We start from the raw sequence: 4,968 nt of genomic DNA, 5'->3' as shown, positions 1-4,968 counted from the left end.
TAACTTTTCAATTTTATATTCACCGAAACAAACTACTGTACAGTACGATAACGGTTACGATTTGAAAGGTTACTTTGTGAATAACGGAAGCACAAATTGATTTTATGTCTATAAAGGAAAGTTTACGCGCCTTATAAAATGAATCTATTATAATTCTCAATCATTTGATAGCATATAGAATAATTTTGTTTACAAACGTCATGAACCTTTACTATTTCATCATTATTATGTGAACACTTAAGTTAATGATCAGTAAAATAACAAAAAATCCGAACTCCAAGGAAAATTCAATATTAAGGAGCGCAATTTGATTCTGTATTGTTATGAATCACAGTTTATGGTCAAATTCAGTAAAGATCTGTCTATAGATTATTCAGGAAGAGTATGATTCAATTGGTAATGGTTTCGAACCAAATTGTAGATTTCAGTAACTGTGATAACTCTTACGTCGGTACTTTGTGTCTTTTGTTTTTATATTAACTGTCTTTTGTGCTTCGTTCCAATCTGAGTCAAGCTATTTTTATACAGTTTGTTCTAAGTTTGTGCTTTTACACTACTGTTCCAGGTTTGTTGGAAGGTTGAGCTCTAACAAACATGATTAACCACGCCATATTCTACGGTAACACATAAAATGTAAAATTGCTTGAACTCCAAAAGGAGCAAAACCAGGTGCGTCGACCTGGTGATCGTCTACTACTATATATAAATAAGAAGATGTGGTATGAGTGCCAATGAGACAACTCTCAATCCAAGTCACAATGTGTGAAAAGTAAACTATGTATGTATCATCCGTCATATGAATCCAGACTAAGTCAAATTGTCGTAATCGGTAATGTGAAACAATCGGGAATAGGACAAAATCGGTAAAATTAAACCTTAGACGGTCATTTTATAATCTAAAATTCAAAGACTGTGAAAACATGTCGTAAATAAGTTTAATAAACTCAAAAAAGAACGAGGCTGGGATTGTCCACAGGGTAATAACATAAACCAATTTTAATGCATCAGATGCGCATTTCGACAATTAATGTCTCTTCAGTGCTGCTCGTGACGTGATCAAAATATATGAATATCCAACATCTAATACAAATGTAAGCGTCATCTGTTTTGCATGTATATTAGACGACTATTCTGATAACTTAAAATCTCAAACTGCGAAAATATGTCGCTAATGAGTTGAGACACATACACATCGTATCGGTCAACCAGTTCGTGATTGGGACCGTTATACTAATAAAGTGTCGATTTCAGTCGTTTGGTGTTAAAACAAGTTTAGCCAGTACAAAATACGGATAATGTGATATCATGTGTCCGGCTTTGGCTATACTTTTGTTCTTTGTTGTTTATAAGCTCTTCATTTATTTTTAAAAGTGTTGGATTTTCAAATATTTTGGCATCGCGCTTCTCTGCAGAAACATTTTTATATTGTCGAAATGCGCATCTTGTGCAGTACAATTGGTACCTTAAATGTGATTACTACCATTGTCTCGACACCTCAGCTGGTTGGCTATTTGTCCCCGAGGATATCACCAGCAAAGTAGCCATTACTTTAGTACTGCCATGAAAAAACTAATTTTGTGATATAAAAATTTTGTGTTATAAAAATTTGGAGTTTTTTTTTATATTAAGGATGTTAGCTACTCTGTTTCAAAATAACAAGCTTTTTAAAAGACTTTTATAAATTGATATATAAATAAAGAAACTAAATAAGCAGAAAAAAATGAAGGGTCAGTGTGCTTTTTTTCGAGATATAAGCCTTTGAATATTTGGCGGGAAATAATTCTCTCTAGATTGTTCATCCACTTAACATTGGCGCCTTTTTTCTTTCAAAAACGATGAAAAAATAACAAGGATCTTATAAGATTTTCAAAGATGACATTTTAAACTATATGTAATCAAATTATGGAAAGAAAAGTTTGGGTTAGTGGGCAAAAACTTTTAATGGCACAAAATGGATAAAACCAGAGGATTACGAATATCTGGCAAAAATTCAAAAGCAAGAGGAGCGAACATCCTTAAGGAATATATCTCCCTCATGCAAAGCTCCGATTCTTTGTCCGGCTTTGTCTATAATTCCTTTTTCGTTTTTGATTTATAAGATCTTATTTTGTTGTTGATAAGTTCTGCATTTTCAAATATTTTAACCTCGAATATCATTGAAGAGACAGTGATTATCGATATGCGCAACTGGTGTTGAAAAATTTGTACCATTAATGTTATTAGCTGTACCTGAAAATATATAATACCAAACGAGATATGACAGACTGTTTTGTACAGCCATACTGTTTCTAAAGCTCGTAACTTCAGATACGTTTCATGTAAACTCTACGATTCGCTGAGTTAATTTTTCTTATGAATACTCAACTTTTCATTATACTAAGATAGTTAGATATCGGCTTTGTTGGCAATGGCATTGATTTTATTTTTAATTGTTTAAAACATATGTATTAATAATAATTAATTAACCCATTTGATCTAATACACGGTAAGATTTATAGTTTGTCATTGCACAAGGTTAAGCTTTTGAAGACTGCTGATGATATGTTCACTCAATCTGTTGAAGTTGTACTGATTGATATTTTAGACCAGGAGTGGATGGTATATTTACAATATTAGTTTAAACATGGCTTTCAATAACTGACAGAAGTTTTATATATCCATAATATCAAGTTATGTTCAACTGATTTATACCGTTATGTCTTATGTTGAGCTGTACACTAGTGTCTCCGATTGATTTTGATTGAAAACAAAACCGTAAAACCCCACCACCTTCCGTGTGTGCCTGGATCCAGCGGTTTGTCGTTGGTTTTGTCATTTGAATTGTCTAACAGTTTGCCCTTCATTATTTTGTAGTTAATTTTGCATATGGTGTTTGCTCATTGTCGAAGGCGGTACTCTGATCTGTTGATGTTCACATCTTTTCCCATTGATAAAAGATATATTGTTTAAGAAAAAAGAAAGAAGATAGCCATTAGGCAAGCATTGGCTAAATAATAAACCGACAACACCATGGCCAATGTGACATTGACGAATATACAAACACCAATAACAAATCACTACACAGAAAACTTTTTTTCCAATAAAGGGAGACACATAACTTTTTTTCGGCCCAATCAGAATCATTCCAAGGCTGTAACAAAACTGAATACCAATGCCACCTGTCGTGTTTTTAAAATGATACGACTTTTAGTTTTTGTTTTTTATATATCAAAAACGAAAAAAAAAGGAAACCAGAAACAAACAAAACAATTTCTCTCATGTTTTTCGTTTTAAGATATCAAAGAACTGACAAACAAATACACAAAACTTAATCGTTACATTGAAGGTAACAATCACTTCAATAACTATCTACTGTTAAACTTACCTCGGAAACCAAGTATCAAAAATCCTAGAACTCTATAATCGAACATGTCATGTGTTCTCTGCATTACATTGGATGTTGCATGACTCATAGATGTATGGTCTTTAACATAATGAAATATTTATTCTAAAATGCAATATACTTTTCATTTAGTTCTACCTTCATAACCTTCGTTGTTTTTTTGTGTGTAAGTCTTTCTTTTTTGATATGACTAATACTATAAAAATATTTCAAATGATCAATTATTTCCTTATCTTCAAATATAGTTCATTGGGCGTCCATGAAGTTACTGTCAGCATTTTTTTTTAACGATTGGTTTTGCTACTACAAAACTTTTTCCCTTTGCAAGATGCATCCTTAACTTTTTTTCTCGAAAGGATATGATAACCCTTAAATCACGTTGTGTTAACATCATATCACATGTTCAAACTACTATGTATTCCTTTTTTTACGCTCAAAACCATATCAATAGAGTTATGTCCTTCACCGGAAAATATCGTCAATTATGCGCGCCTTTATGACGTCATAAACCAGATAGAGGGTGATCGCCTGTATCCCTGCACTATTAACGTCTATCAAGCGTCTTAGTGATAGTCATTGTGCAGGATAATATAAACTAGAAATAATGTTTGTTCCGTAGGTACTTGATCACAACTCCTTAATGACAGCAGTGCTGATTGTCAATTATAAGCTATTTGATATAGTCAATACAAATATATAAAAAAACATATTCTTTTATCTGCTACTTTTAGAGATACATGGTGTCGAAAATTTCGACATTTACTTAAAAGTTCGGTTTCTCGAGTTTCTATCCTTTGCATAGATTTACCTAACTTTTTTGTTTCAAGAGATAAATACAAAAGGATTTTTTTGTAAAAACATTTGGAGTATCTTAGTTACATAAGTATGCTAAACATTTCTTTGATAATAAATCATTTTCATTACCTTGGCATAATTTTAGATAAAAACCAGCATTTTTTTGTGGTATATTAATCTAATTTTAAAAATTGCATCGGTGATTTGTTCATAAAAATGTGGTACAAATAAAATTTACACATAATCAAGCCAAATATCATATTAAAAAATAGGGGTCAATGCACTCGTTTTCAAGCTAATGATACAAATGAGTCGAAAAATGTTTGCACAAAATGTCAGAGTATGACGTTAGCGACGTCATATTCTCCCCTGTAACTATCATATGCCCTAAAAATACAATTGAACATAAATCATCTTACCATCTATTCTGTTCAGTATATCATTGGATTAATCAGTATTTGAAATGTTCAAATTATTATGGTTAAATCGAAATACTTCCTCTTAAACGAGGAAGGAAATGACTTGTGCTCGTAAATATGTAAGCCTTATATTTTTGTTGATATTTATTAAAACTTTTGAAAATATATATCCGCTTTATGATGATATAGTGCCAGTCACGTACAAAACTTTTTTGTCGTGACTATCGACTATAAAGTATAATAGTTTTTGCTCGTTTGCATTTGTAATTTTGCCTTATAAGTGTAAATTCCCCTATATCAGGTATAGACTACTCATCCAAATGTGGTTTATAGCTCAGAGAAGGCTACTCGTTGAGGGATGATACCAATAAA

The 4,968-nt window shown here is 31.8% G+C and overlaps 1 long non-coding RNA gene across 1 annotated transcript; it reads right to left on the bottom strand.

Annotated features, from left to right (window-relative positions):
• Window positions 1–1,979: 1,979 nt before the first annotated feature.
• On the bottom strand, window positions 1,980–4,677 carry LOC127712295 (uncharacterized). Its single transcript, XR_007987023.1, has 3 exons — window positions 4,597–4,677; window positions 3,365–3,487; window positions 1,980–2,229 (listed from the first exon to the last, which is right to left on the bottom strand). It is a non-coding gene; the product is annotated as an uncharacterized LOC127712295 (long non-coding RNA).
• Window positions 4,678–4,968: the final 291 nt, after the last annotated feature.

Source organism: Mytilus californianus, unplaced genomic scaffold (genome assembly GCF_021869535.1).
Source record: "Mytilus californianus isolate M0D057914Y unplaced genomic scaffold, xbMytCali1.0.p SCAF_8, whole genome shotgun sequence".
NCBI classification, from domain to species: Eukaryota; Metazoa; Mollusca; class Bivalvia; order Mytilida; family Mytilidae; genus Mytilus; species Mytilus californianus.
The sequence above is the reverse complement of the archived record's forward strand: the minus strand, read 5'-3'. Positions and strand labels throughout refer to the sequence as shown.